Consider the following 14,265-nt stretch of genomic DNA (forward strand, 5'->3'; position numbering starts at 1 on the left):
CATCCCTTCTTTTACCCTGCTTCACAGCTCGGAAACTGGGTTCTTACTGGATGAAATTAATTCAGGAGATGCGCTCCAGCACAAGTTGGCGTCCAATCCGTGGAACCAGGCTGGAGCTCATCCCGAGTTGAAAGAAAAACCCCAAAATGTGTCTGGTGAAGACGTCGTGTCCTCAGCACCGAGTATTTTCATCTGTATAGCTGCTCATATCGGTCCACGCTGTTTGCTAGTGCAGACACAGCCTACGTCTAGAGGTATACGTGTCACCCAGGTTAGTCCCTGACGTGTCTTTTGTAACGCTTGTAGCTGGACAGTCCGCGGGCTGGTTTCTTTTTGAAGGACTGAAAGAAGGACAGTGAGCTCCTCTTCTCCCCGGCGTATCTCTCAGTCTAGATTTTCCCCACGTACTCTTACCTCAGTTCAGCCAGAGGGAAGAGTCTGATACATGCCCAATTCTCCTGGCCCTGTGTCTTGCCTTTTTGAGCAAGATGTTGAAATGAGGTGAAAAATGGTATCACCAGGGAAATTGAATGGAGAATTTGGATTTGGTACCTTTATGCCTTGTACAGGTATAAATCAATGTTCAGGGCTTAGAGTAATCTAGTCTCCTGTCTCAAATAAAATTTGTAGGTCTCCCCTTTTTTACATGTTTTTATTAACTTTTTTTTACTGAGCTCAGAGTATTACTCAACCATAAAGCCAGCATTAAATCGCTCTGATTAGATATTTAATTTTAAATAATACTGGCTGTCTGCATGAGCTATTTGACTTATGGAACTTCATTACAGATTCTTTTTTTCTTCTACAGACAGCCTGCTAATGTTGGTCCTGCAAAGTGTTGGACCCAAAGACCTTTCGACATGCACATCAATCTACAGAGTTCTGAACGTGGCAGGATTCCGCTTCCCCAGCTCATACAAGTGATTTGCACATAAATTATGCTACATTACCACAGCCAAAAATTGGCACTTCGTAAGTGTGTAGGAAAAAGGAAGAGAATGAGAGATGCATTTCTGAAATTATGGAAAATGCCACCCTGAGACAGTGTGCGATGTTTTTCCTCTAACCTCTCCAGAAAAGAAAGAAGCAGTTCTGTGCTGCTTAGCATTAAGCACGTGGTTTAATTTAAATGCGAAGATCTGCACACATCTTGATTTGAGTCAGTTTGAATGAAATGTTCATAAATTGGTTCTTCGTTGGTGCAATGGGAAAAGTAGTTGTCTTCTACAACAGTTAATTAGCAACTTTTACACATTTAGAATATTTGTGTACTGTTTCTCTACTTATCTCTAATCCTCTGTTGAGTTACATGTGCATTATGTGTGCCCATGTGCTTTGCCTCTGAGACCTGTTAAGATTTATGAGACTATTCCTATTCTTACTCCATTTGTTGCTGTCGAGCACACACAGTAAAATATGCTATACCCCTGCTATAGCTGTAGCTGCCATAATGGTTGCATTTCCTCACTTGCAGAAAATGACCTTTGCAATGACAGAGTTCATTTTTTAAAGATAAAATGAAACAAAGACATTCCTGATTTTTCAGTAATTTTCACCTGGATTTGGTGCAACATTGTTCTGATCTGCTGCTGGTTTGTTTGGGTTTTTTTGCTGAGTAGGGTGTGTAGTTTGATTCATTGCTGATGTCTTCATTTGACTGGAGAAAGTTTCCATGCTGTTGGAATTCCCAGGGTTGTTCATCAAAGTATGCTAAGATGGATGAACCTTTCTAAGAGCAAAAAGGTACTTCTTTTTTTCGTCATCGTTACTAAATATTATGAAATATTTGTTAAATTTGGTTAAGTACTAACAGGCTACATGATGATGCACCAGATACAAAAGTCACTCTCCTGTGTTTGTCTACCAATTTGAGGATTTTTTGGTTCTTGTTTAAACAGTTTTCTGATGTGTTGCAATATTGAAGACTCTTTAAAAAGGGAGATAAAATAGCACTACTTAACAGGAATATTGTGTTTTTCACACTTAAGGAGTTTAAGAACAAGCTCACTTCCACTGTCTGTTCCCTCCCATCACTCACTTGGTATGTACGGGACCGCACGCACACTTCATCGTTTCAGGAATTCAGGAATCATTAAAAATGCATCTTTACCACGGGATCCTTTTCCATTTTTAAAAGTAGCTTTTTTTGTCCTGTAAAATAGGAACTTTCAGAAAGTCAGGGTCTAAGTTTTGATGCAGTCACAACAGCTATACACAGTCCAGTGCTGGAAGCCATGTCAGATCCAGCTCCAGATAACGCTGTCTTCAGCCAATTTCTTTTCCTTTTGCTTTTTTTTCTTCTGTAGTTTTTTGTCTATAGACTGATAAAAGCATGTACATGCCATGTCTCTTTTCTGAGGTCATTATTGTGCTCGAAGCCCTAAAGGTTTCCCCCTGAACAAAGCATAGTGGTGTTGCAGTTGAACATCAGACTGAAAGAGGACATTATTCATACACAAACACCACTGTCCAGTTGGCAATTCAGGAGTTGAAAAAAGGAAACCTTATTGAAAGAACAAGACTGTGGAACATCATTGTCTTCTACATCCTAACCTGTGTTTACTGCGATAGGAACAAAGCAAACACAGTGCAAATATGCGTGGGTTTCCTTTGTCTCGTTTCATGCGTTCAACAGAGGAGTTTCTGTCAGAAGCGCTGGGATCTGTCCCTTGTCGTGCTTGGCACAGGGAAGTGGGTCATGACTTGAGGGTTCTGGTTTGGGTGGCACCACTGATGGGTTGCGTCACTTTTTTTGTTGTTGTTGTTGCCTTGCAATAAACCGAAACGTGGTTTGATTTAGCCAGTACTCGAGATGGCAAACCGAGGTGCTCCCACTACGGCGATGAGCAAAGGCTCCGCAGGTGAATGGACGGCAGTTACGGTGGAGAGTGATTCGTGACTCAGCCTGTGCGCCGCTACGGTCCCCAGATCTCAGTGGCCCGTGCCGTTTCAGCTCCTGAAACAGAGGTGATGGTAAAGGGAGAGGGAAATGGATGCGTCTGCCCTCGGACAAAACCTAGGAGTGAGGCACGTGTAACCCAAAGAGCGGCAGCCCTCCCTTCCCCAGCAACACCCAGCAGTGCAAACGACGTACAGGAGGCGCCTCGGTGAGCAGGAGGTCCACCAAATCCGCTGGTACGTCTGGATTTTGGCAGTCACCAAAGAGACCCCGAGACTGCAGTACAGCTACGTGGTCGGTTAACGTGCTCCAGACCGGACCGGACTATCCCCGCTGCAGACCCTTTGCTGGTAAAATCCAGCCCCCGTCCTTCCGTCGGCCGCGGCGGTGCGTGTACCCGGCGCGTTCCCTGACGAGCCGACGCTGAGCGCGGAGCAGCGGTTTGGCTGCCTGCGCAGTGCCTGTCCCCACGTTCGTTAGCCTCGCTGCTAACGTTCCGAACTTCCCAGCTTATGCAAGGAACTGTCGGAGGCAATTTGCAGATGGCCAGTACTGCAGAAGTGCAAAGAGCTGTATTTTTATGTGTTGATGAATAATTTAGCAACAATCCCGTGTTATGTAAAATCACCGCTTTACTGCTGCTAGGGCCAGTGTTAGTACAAAGTGTTCTTCTAAGCCCAGTTATACAAGTTAAAGCTTGCTAGTTTTATCCTATGCATCTGTCATTAGAGAGAATTTTTCCAGGTTCAACCCGGGAATCGGAGCAGGTCTTTCATTCCAGGAGAGGGCCGTTCCCCTTCTCATTCTCATTTACAGTCCTGATCATCCTACCTGTTTTCCAAATAGTCGGTTTTGCACTAGGCTGCATATTAGTGCTGGTTTTCTCCACAGAGAAGGATGCTGCGTAATGTTTTTCCATATAAACGCCGTGGCAGTCATCCATCCTCGCAGACTTTTGCTTTATATTAAGGAGCAAGCTAAGACCCATTTCCATGCAGAGTGACCCCCTACCCTGTGGATGGAGCCTGTGCACTGATGTGGGCAGGGAACACGGAATATGGACGGATTTAGATACGTCTTGTTTGGGCTTTGGGTTGGAAATTGTTCCTCTGAGATTCTACCTCTTCTATGCTCAGAGCGGGATTAGAAGGTTAGGGAATGAAAACAAAGAGCAGTATTATTGCCACCCAAAAGCATGCTTGTAACGATAAAGTGAGATTGAAAAGCTGCGGTAATTCAACACCAGGACGCGTCCAGAAAAGGAGAAACTCACAGGTTTCCTTAAGACTCTGCATCTCGGCTACTGCTTCTGCCGTATTCTACAAGTGTTGCCAAGAGATGCTTAGTTGAAAATGCAAATATGTTCAAGGCTGAAGGATCAAAGAGCAATTAAATTAAAAACTGCTGACAGGTCAATCTTAATAGTCATTTCCATGCTGAAATAAGTCAATAAATCTTAGCTTGCAATAAATCTTACCACATAAAGGTGGGCTTGCATAACAGGAAAATGTAGTAAAATATAGCAATATATTTTATGCAAATGCTTTTTAAAAGTAATGAGTAGCATGTTTTATTCATCTTGTCCTGGCATCAAAGCGGTCAAGAAGACATTGGACTTCTGGAACGGGTTAATCCTTCACAGCAGCGGTATGCTAAGCAGGCAGAATGTCTTCTATTTATGTTACTATTTACTTATATTTGTAAATACAAGCCTTAATTGAGCTCCTGAGCCCTGCTGTGTTTGGTACTGTGCAAACACAACGTGAGTGACTGTCCCTGCCCCACAGACCTTTACAAACTAGAAAAGTCAGAAGGAGAGGAGCACGGGAGCAAAGCGGTCGGGTGACTTGCCTGAGGTCACCCAAGATGTTAGTGGCGGAGGCAGAACTGGAGCTCGGGACTCCTGTGTCATACTTCGGCCCTCTTCTCCGAGTCGTGCAGCTTCCTGGCCTATATACTAAATACAGTAAGTACGGGTCAAATAAGAAGAAAACTCACCCGCTCATGGTATGGCTCAAGCTTCAGAGAGGCAGGGAAAGCGGCTGTTCAGCTGGCTTTCGTGCCAGACACCTTAATGTACCCTTCTGTTTGTATTTGTTCTCCCAAATGCATAAAGTAGGAAATACTGGATAATATTCCTAGGTACTTGTGTCTGTAACTAGACACATCTCCAACAAACACATGATCCAAGAGGCAGTTGGAATCCAGCTGCTAAATTTAAAACAGATTTTCTGCACGGTAGAAGTTCCCTGATCGTTAAATAGCCTCGATCTCCCTTATGGCTTCCCGCCCACCTGTAGCTGTGCTGCCCGCTAGCCCCAGGGGAAGACCCGAGAGGAAAAAGCTCCTGATATCGCCGAGAAGAAAAAGCCCCTGATATTGCCGCTTCAACAGCACCCGAGCGCTTTAACAAGGACCTTTCTATTAGCCCCTGTATAAACACAGGACGGCAGCCCAGGCAGGCAGCTCCGGGTGGAGGGAGCACGGATCGGTTTAAATCATTTGCACGTTCTAAATCATTGGGCACGATCTGCGAAGAGTAGATCTTGTGTTACATGCTGCGCTTGGGAGGCAAAGGAGACTATTTCAGGCTAATAAAATTCCCAACAAGTGACCCGGCACAGGAGAAGTCCTGTTCTCAAGGAAAAGCCTTACATCAGCACAGGCTCACAACTCGCCCTTCTTTTCGCGGTGGAAAGACTGGGGATTTTAATCCCGATTCTAAAACAAGTCAAAAGTTGGTGAGCGCAGTAATTGCACAAGCAAAGAAAGGGCTGGGGGACAGCCTGTACTTCCCCCCCCTGACACACACACCTTTTTCTTTTTTTTTTTTTTTTTTTTGTTTTTTTTCATTGACTCAGAAGAGCTGTTCTTAGGTTTGTGTGGTCTCCGGCAAGATGCAGTACCTCACTTCCAGAGTGTTTTTCCTGGCGCTAACAGACCGCACAGAGCCCAACCCAGGGTAATAACGTGCTGCATGTTCCCAAACCCGGGTACAAAAGGTGAGGATTTCTTGTTTTTCTCGGGATGCGGATCTCATGTTACATTACTGAGGGTGCAATGTGAATGAGATTTCAAAACTGATTTCAACCAGGTCCCTTCGCGTGCCTTTTCCTTTAACCGGAAGAAAGTTTTCCACCGTTGCCAAAAACGGGAAAAATGTGCATTTGCTTCATATGCCCGGGACAGGGAATTGTCACCAATAATCAAAGGTGGCGTTAGAAAAAACAGGTTAACTTTCCAGGGGAGGTTTCTCCCAAGAGCAGGTAATGTTATTCTCCACAGCAGCAAACCAGTCCAGCACTGGAGTCTGCCAGTGAAATACCAAATGGAAGGCGTGAACCTGGTTTCGTAAGAAGCACATCCCAGCGCTACCTGACCTGTGCCTAGGAGCAGATTTTATTTTTAAGTGTGTGAGGCAGAATTATCGGAGATGGAGAACCATGAGTCAGACCCGCAAAATCATGAGACCGCTCTCCGGCGTGATGGGGGTTGCATCTTTCTGTTTTCCAGGGAACAGCTTCTGCCGCCCGGTTCGTTCTGCCCGATGTCTGAAGCTCCTGCGTCTGTCCGTGGGTCGTGGGGGCGAGTGTCCTCTCCCACCTCGTCCCCCCCGGCTGTGCTGCGGCTCCTCGCTCGGCCCCCGTCCCTGCTCGCAGGGATCTCCACGCAGGGCATTAACTGCTGCTTAAAAGGGAAAAGAAACAGAATAAGAAGGATTAAAGTACAGCGTTCCCTGCGAGCACTGTCGTCACGCCGGGAAGCCTCCCTGCCTGTCAGGCGGCCGAGTGTTTGACCCACATTTGCCACTGAGCGCGGAAAGGTGGTCCAAGCCAGTGCTCAAAAAATATCCAGCCGGATTACTTATGAAGATGGTTATCATAGCGTTGAGGGGGAAAAAAAGGAGCCTGTCTAAAGTTTTTGCTCAGGCCTGGTCAACTCATAGGTTTTGTGCTGGTGCAGCTATTTCCATTAGAGGTGTGATATTTTTTGCTGAATAAGATAAACCAATATAACCGCTAGTTGGGGACGCTGTTGTGCTGGCACAAGGGTGCTTTATACCAGTACAGCTTACTCGCCTGCTTGTATGGAAATAGAAATTTCGGCATAAATAAGCATCTTTATACTGGTATAACTGTTTCTAGCCCAGGGAAATTATACCATTTTTACTATACCAGTGTAGTTCCAATTTTGTGTGCAGCCTGGCCTTCACAGTGGTACACCTCCTGTGTAGAAGAGCCCTCACGGTGACCAGTGCCTCACCGTGCCAAAAAGCTGCAGAAAGTCAATGAGATTATTCACGTATTAGTTACTCCACTGGATCAGGCTATCAAAACCCAAAACCTGGTGGAGGAGGAGGAGGGGTGCATTTGTTTACTTTTGTTGGCCAGTAAAACAGTCCACGTATCTGGCATTGACTGGCAATGGTTTTGCTGGTATCTAGAGGCAGCGGACAGATAAAATGAGAGTCAATTTTTTTGTAGCACATTACAACAGGAAGAGTTACCATTACAATGTCTGCCCGGGTTCGTTTCATGGGAGAATAAAGCCTTGGTTGCAGAAGGATGTCACCAATTGTCTCCCTGCTTTGGAAATGAGCATCTGCCCCTTGCTCACACGTGGGTATCTCCAATTCACCTTAGCACAATGTAGAAGCAGAAAGCCATTATCCTGTGAGAGAATAGCCTATTCGGTCGTCATCACTTACAGACAGTATATGCTGAGCGAAAAAAGGAGAAATGCAACTTGAAGGGTAGTCAGCAGTTATGCGAAGCTTTTCACCTTAAAATGCCTTGCAAACTCTAGTTATATTTAAACTCGTACCACGGGAGTACGTATGTGCGAGTCTATCTGTGTGGGTGCTCTACCCTTTTCTATGTGCTCTACATAAACATGCAAGGAAGACGGGCAGCACTCGGCGGGTCGGTGGACGTAACTTGCAAACGAGAGGACGGTGCATAGGCCGTGGTTGGAGAACAGTCGCGGTCCTGGGGAACGGGGAGTCAGCCTCTCCATTTAGGTGCTAAGAAAGGTGACTTGAAGAATGGGGTGGAAATGATTTTTAAATACCTGCTGACAGTGTGGTTACTTATGCTGTTATTGATAGAGTGTGCAAGTTGGTGACCCAAGTCCTTTGCCAGTATATACAAATTCACTTTTCCTCTCTTTGCCTTTAATAATTTAGAGGTCGTTTTGGTAATCTGAAAAAGAGATTAATTCACTTGCTGCCCTGATGGCCTTTATGAGAAAATCACAAAGTCAGAGCAGTGGCTTGATTTTTATGACTGAATTCTTCTGCAGACATGGGTCTATTATTCAGCTGCAGAGCATTGTGGCCCTTGAAGCCAAGTTGCAGGGTGAAGGTCACCGCTCTGCCAGTAACCACATTGCAGTTAGATGAAGTTTTAATCAGCAAATACTGGGCAAACATAGCTCTGGTACTGTGCTGTTAAATATAATGGAATTTGCCCCACAGGTGACTGTAGGTCCTCGTTGTTAAATCAGCGCTGCCTATTTACCTTTCAGCTGCAGCTTAAACATACGAAATGTGTCGTAATCCAGCTTTTCCCACATCAGAGGCTTGAAGAAACCACTTTCCTGTAGCATTGTATATAAAGAGGTAACGTTTCTTCATTTGCCTCACATATCAAAATTCAAGGCAATCATTCATTCGTTCTACATCATAAATAATACATGTACCCAACCAAACACAAAAGGCTGTACTTCTGTCTGCTTTCCCTCCACACTTTAATAAGATCATCTGAATTTCAAGATGAAATGTGCAGTCTCATATTTAAATCATTAGGTCCCTGTGTGGTATTTCATCTCATTTTTGCAAGGTCAGGGTGGCCAACGTGGTCAAAGAAAGAAAGAAGATAAAGACTTTATCAGCAGAACAAATGTAACTGGTTCATGTTGAAGAGGAGATAGGTGACCCGTAGAGGGTAAAGGCTTGCTGGAGATTTGCGAGGGAGCTGTAAATCAGTGGTTTCAGACCACGGCGAGGTGCAGCTCCCCTGTGGTACAGCGTCCCGCCGTAATGAGCCCTCAGCTCCTCTGTTGGCCCTTTCCTGGGTTTCAGTGTGTTTTGCTGAAAGGGTATCCAGGTCTTGGGCAGCAGTTGTGATCCTCCTGAACATATCGCTATTACAATGAGGCGGCAATTCACTTAACCCATCTATGCTAGCTTCCCTGGATGTGAAACTGCCGATATTTATGGTGGGTTCCTGATTCGTAAAGGTGGTGTGGGTAATGTTCGTGAGACACTTTGTTGGTTAAAGGTGCAGAGTTGTCTTTACTGCCAGAATATCTCAGCAAGGGCTCCTATAAAGGCACTGGGCACAGGAGTATCTAAGTAAATGCTGCAACTCTTACTGGCTTTAACACAAGCAGGAGCGGGACCTCGATCACAACCCAAAAAAGAGTGAGACAAAAATTTGGCAGGCAAAGTACAATATATTCTCATGTCATCTTTATATAAAAATTTGGCCAAAAAAAGGAGGTCACCTATAAATCCAGATAGGCCCGGACAACTGAACTCTAAAGCTAGTTTACAGAAAAGGTTTCCAAAGCCCACATGGCCTTGTATGAGATTAAAAATGGATAAAAACGTTAACACTGGACCACAAGAATGTGGGCAATACCAGGACCACCCTCAGCAGTGACAGTTTAGGCACAGACTAGCTGCAGAAGTGCATGAATAGAGCATGGAGAATGGGTAACACTACCAGAAGTGTCATGCCTTGCCCCCGAGTTACACCCACAGTAAATTTTGCCCAGCTACTTAAGTCTTCTGAGATGCCCAAAGCTGCTCTCCCTCTTCTGCGATGCCCCTTACAGGAGCCTTCGGGAAGAAGAGAGATCACAAAGAGAGGACCTTTAAGAGGAGCTAACCGTGCTGCGGTGGAGGTCTACCGACTGCAACCGCAAGACAGCTTGAACCCACGTAAGTTCATTCGGTAATAGTCCAGTTTGGGCTAGTTGTGGTCTTCTGGGCACGTTGCTTGTCCCTTCCACCCTGCCAAGCGGCTCCAGGCACCTGCTGGTGCAGCGCTGGGCCGTGGCACGACGTCCTTTGCTCCCACCGTCTCGCAGGCAGCCCCGTTTCCAGCTGTGATGCTGGAGGCAAGAGCAGACCTTGGCAGCTGGGATGGGGCTCGTGGCATCACTGCTTGGGGAAGAGGTCAGAGATTTTCAGAATTTCATGTCTCCTCACAGCCAGCACAGCCAGACCACGGTGGTCAACAGACCGCTGACCACAGAGCAGTCACTGGCCCACGCTGAAGATTATTCATGAGAGGAATAGGTTGTTTCCCCCTCCAATTACCTTTTTATTGCTGAAAGCAAAAAAGAAACAAAAATCCTTTAATGATATGTTTTTTCGAGTCCACGGGTTCAAGATAAACTAGCGGGCCTAAGAAAAAAATGCCCACAGAGGACAAAGTGAAGAATTATGACTATACAAAACACCGCATATTCTTTCCTACTGCTTTTTCTCTCTTCTCTAAGCTGCTGAAAGAAGATAGGCTGACAGACATGTTCCTGAACAACTCTTTGTACATGACGTATCTAGAAATTGAATGAGTTGTATTGACTGCCTTACATCTAAATTAATCACAACCCAGATGGAATGGGGAAGATGTTACGCAGTCACGCACACACACAAGCAGGAGTCATACCTCCCGAGGATGTTAAAAAGTAAACCTGTGAAGTGATGGATGAAAAAATAAGAGTCCTCTCTGCATTTGTTTAAATATGCATCCTCTGCAGTGCTTATCTGAACCCTGAGCTCTTAGAGGCGCTGATAAGAGAGACAGACCTATTAAAGCCTCATTTGAAAATCTCCAGAACATGCACCCGGCCCTGTGTCAGCTGAAACCCTGCTGTCCCCAGAGCCCCCAGGCTCACGCAGAAGCATCAGCCGTGTCTGAAAAATTGTGGTGTGTCGCGTCTCTGTGCCTCACCCCTCCCAAGCTCCCCTCTCTCCTCTGCAAATCCTGCTCATGCATCAATAAATATTTTCTTGTCTTCAGGCCTCGACTCCCAGCCCAACTTCATCCCGGGGTCTTGCACCACATGTTTTAAGCCAAAGACTTAGGATTTCCTTAGAAACTCCCTCCCTAGCTTCCCCTGCTCTTCCTGGCAAGCAACCGGCTTGGCTGCCAGGATAACCCTGGCTCCTTCTGGAAAACAACCGAATGAGCCCAGCTTTCTTCCTCCCAGAGGCGGCGGGTCGGTCCCGGATGGCTCAGGCTTCCTAGAGGGATTTTTCGGATGCTCAAGCAAATCTTACAGAGGGAAGGAGGAGCCACAAACAGAGCAAGGTCAGGCAGCCGCCTTTCCAAGGCAGCCGGGTGCAGCGTGCCGGCCTCCCGGAGCGTGGGGGGGGTCTTTCGGGGCGGCCCGAGAGCGGCTCTCGCTGTCCCGCAGCCTTAAGCTTAAGCCCTTTTTACACACGCAGTCCTAGAGCCAGCTGGGATCTGAGCTGGTTTCTGGAGTAGTCATCGTCCTAAGGCATCATTTGACAGGAGGCGGCGAAAGGAGCACGGCAAGGAGCTGCTCACACTTGGTCTCGTCTAAGCACAGTCCCAGTAGCTGGGGGTTCGTGAAGGAACAACCGTAAGCGCACTCGGTGACTCTCTCCTGAGAGTGTTAATCTTGCCCTCGGATCGTAGAGGAAAGTTTGTCAGTGACGCCGCTGGCATTTTGCTCCAGCTGCATATGGATGGTTTGTCAGCTGTCATTCCCTTTTGCCAGGCCTTGCCTATGTGTTTGTCATTAGCTTGTGAACTTCCTAAAGCAAAATGTAGGGGTGTAGAGCTGGAAAGGGTCTTTTCACTCTGCTGCTGCAAGCCACGCTTACTGTTATCCCATTCACAGATCATCGCTTTTCCAGCACTAAGGTTTGGAGCCTTAGTAGCAGCTGAAAGGCTGTTTCAGTCCTTCCTTCCCTTTTTTAAGCCTAGTCGACGTGTGTTCATGGGCAGTTTATATCTCTTCTACCCTTTGGAAACGTTGGAGAAATGCTGCAAAACTTGCAAGTTGAAAAAAGGGCTAAACATTGAGTTTCGTTGACTTCTTCAACCACAGTGAGCTCCCAGGTGTGGCCCTGCCTCTCCTCTGCAAGTTCGAACCTTATCCCTATGGCAGGCAGCTGCTGCGGCAGGACCGAAGGGCTGTTTTCTCCCTTACACCGAGATCTGAGCTCGCTTGTAGCCGTGTCGCTGAAGAGCATATTTGCGCAGCAGAATAGCTGGTAGCTACTGTGGTAGAAATGGGCTCTGTAGTCTGCTCAGCCTTACAGGTAAGGACCTGCCTGCTTAACACGCTGTCGTTTTGGAGCAATTTTTAGCATCATCTTGTATTACAATAGTCCAGGCTTAAAAGCTTTGATGTCTCTGTGATAGAAACTTCAGCTCAAGATGGGTTTTTTGCCGCCATTATTATTCTAAAAGTGCATGAAGAAGTCCTAAAAGGTTTGCTTAGGTTTTTTGACCTGTAAGGTAGTTTTATGATAGCCTTGTTCATGCCTGCTGAGAGGACTGATGAAGTGGATTGGGAGATTTCTCTACCGTTTGCTGAAGAGTCAAGGTCACACATTTTTTAAGAAAGCTCCTCTCTCAACTTCTGGGAGTTCAGTGTGTATAAACAAAGAGCTGGGCGCCTTTGGGTTCACCTGCGTGATTGCTTTGCTAGTGGTAGTGGTACTCCACAGGCTGTCCTCATACAGGGCATAGGTGGTTGGCTTTCCGCACGTCCTCAGTGTTCACATCAAGTAAGACAGCAAGAAGCACACCTGAAAGTCTGAACTGGAAGAAGAAAAAGAGAGAGAGAACATCAATTTCTGAGCTAAAGTTAAAATACATAAACAGCTTTCCTATCTTTTATGAGATGAGAGAAGCGGTCGGGCAGGTAGACTGGATATTTTGTAATGGTTCTCTTTAAGGCCTTAAAGGAGTTGAATAGAAGGCGCAATCTTATAGCTCTCTCTCTTTTCTAAGTATACTGAATATAATAAGTGGTTTTATCTGATTAAAGAAGAAAAATCCTGACAGAAGGGGAAAAGATGTATCATTTTCCAAGGAAATGCTCCCTGCTGGTTTTTGTAGCCCCTGCATCAGGCTGTAAGCCTTTGCACAGGATAAACTCTGTGACCTTCTCATGGGAATTAAAGGTGGTTTCATTTTTTTTTCTTTTCTTTTTTTTCCTTACTGCTCCAAGTGATATGAAGCTTGGCTGGAGACATTAAAGGACATTAAATTACTCAGTTACCAGAGCTCACTTTTCTTCTTAGAAAGACTGCTTCACTTTTTTTTCCCAGCTTGATAATTTGTTGCTGCTGTCTGGAAAAAGGTCAGGCTTGCTCACATTGTACAGCATTTCTTTTAGGTTTCTGGGTATTTTCTTAGACGGGAAAAGGCTCGGTGCTGTCACCCTCTACGCTATACAGGTTCTGTCTTGCACTGAATATTGGAAAAACTTCTCATAGTTGCATTAATAGGATTGAAGTCTATTTGTAGAGGAATATGGCTCCATAGAGCGTTTGCAGAGGTGATTGCCGTATCAGATAGAGACGACATCTTAATTTCTGGTTGCGGACAAATCCTCCTCTTCTGGAGTAAAGGCAGTCCCTGCTGAGTCAGCCTTTGCAGCCTTCCTGTCCTGGCCTGAACTTCTCTAACGTCCTCCATCAATTCTTCGTACGACAGTGGCTAAGCTAAAGCAGGAGCTCGTCCCAGGCGGAGGGAGCAGCGCCGTAGCTGGGGTCCTTTCCTTCTAGTACCCAACAAGGAATTGCGTCAGGAGCAGGAAGACCGAGGTAACCTGTGTCGCCCCACAGTCCCACCGATCAGCGCAGGTTGCTCCCAAGTGCCTCAGTGCCCACCTCCGCAGTGGCTCAGCCTGGGCCAGCACCGCGGGATGCCCTGGCGGTCCCGTGGCTCTGGGGAGAGCACACGGTCCAAAAAGGGGTTTGCCCAACCTGACGCGAATTTTCAGCGTAGGTGGATCCTCGGAGATGTGACCTTATGAGGGAAGAGCTGGATAACCGTGTGCCTCTTCTCCCGTCATTCCGTCCCGCCTCCAGACTCGACGTCACCGCCATGCCACTCTGGTCTCAGGTATATTGACTTTTTCCTCCACCTCCTTCGGACAGCGTCCCCCATCCTCCTCCCCTCCCCACCTCAGCAGCCTTCTGCTGCTGCTCCTTCCGCAACACCTTGCGCTGGTCCAGCCAAGCCAGCGGGGATGCCTGCCCCACGCAGCGATAAAACCTCCCTATTTAAAGAAGCGCAACAAAACCTCCTGGCTTTTTCCTGGAGTCTCTGGCACTTGGCTGCAATGGAAGCGGCTCTTGCCACCTTTCC

Source organism: Accipiter gentilis, chromosome 27, assembly GCF_929443795.1.
Source record: "Accipiter gentilis chromosome 27, bAccGen1.1, whole genome shotgun sequence".
NCBI lineage: Eukaryota > Metazoa > Chordata > Aves > Accipitriformes > Accipitridae > Astur > Astur gentilis.